This window comes from Cynara cardunculus, unplaced genomic scaffold (genome assembly GCF_001531365.2).
Source record: "Cynara cardunculus var. scolymus isolate 2C unplaced genomic scaffold, CcrdV1 Un_Scaffold_1004, whole genome shotgun sequence".
In the NCBI taxonomy this organism is placed as follows: domain Eukaryota; kingdom Viridiplantae; phylum Streptophyta; class Magnoliopsida; order Asterales; family Asteraceae; genus Cynara; species Cynara cardunculus.
In genome coordinates, this window is record NW_020200662.1 from 48,950 (window position 1) to 49,750 (window position 801).

General features: G+C 33.9%; 1 non-coding gene across 1 annotated transcript; it reads left to right on the forward strand.

Annotated features, from left to right (window-relative positions):
• The first annotated feature begins 398 nt into the window (after nt 1–398).
• On the forward strand, nt 399–515 carry LOC112502175. Its single transcript, XR_003067641.1, has one exon. It is a non-coding gene; the product is annotated as a small nucleolar RNA snoR104 (small nucleolar RNA).
• Nucleotides 516–801: the final 286 nt, after the last annotated feature.

An 801-nucleotide genomic window follows, 5' to 3' on the forward strand; every position in this document is an offset into this window, starting at 1 on the left:
GAACGAAACCAACCGTCATCAGCCGTAGCTGCTGTATTCCAATAGATGGATGACAGAATGGTAATTTCCTTCTCATCATACCCCAGTTTTTACAGYTGATGTTGCTCCATCACAACTACATAAAAGCACAATAATTTCATCATTAATTTAGCATATACAAGATATAAAATCTCCCAACGTGATGTACAATTTGATACTGCGATCATGATAAATTTGTGAATTGCTATTCTGATTCGCTTTCTTACATTGTACAATTGTAGAGCTAGCTTTGTTAGATGTATTGATGAAATTATTGTGCTTTTATGTAGTTGTGATGCAAGGTATATATATATATATATATATATATATAATCTTGTTTTCACTCTTTATTCTCAAGAAAGTGAAATGGAAGTAAAGAAGGGGAGCATTTAAAGTCATTGATGTTGCCTGATATACCCTTCCAACAAGAAAATCTCAAATTTCCTGCTTGTTGAATGTGAGTCATGTTTGCAAGTCTCTTAACTATGAGTCACTTAAACTACCCATATACAGCCCCGACCCACGGGCTGCAATTTTCTTGTCATAAGTTCATGTGACAAAAGTTGTCGTCTTTTCATTCTTTATATTAAAGAAAGCAATGTTCTGTTTGACAGTTGGTCCAGTTTTAAAGAATCGAATGTGGATGTTTTCTGTTTTATATAAATCAATGGTACATGCTGTTTTCCATTTAAATTTGTGAAATGCGTTTTATTTTGCATTCACAGCTTGAGAGATGGACTGAATCAGTGAGAGATTATGAAGTTTTGAGGAGAGAGCTTCCAA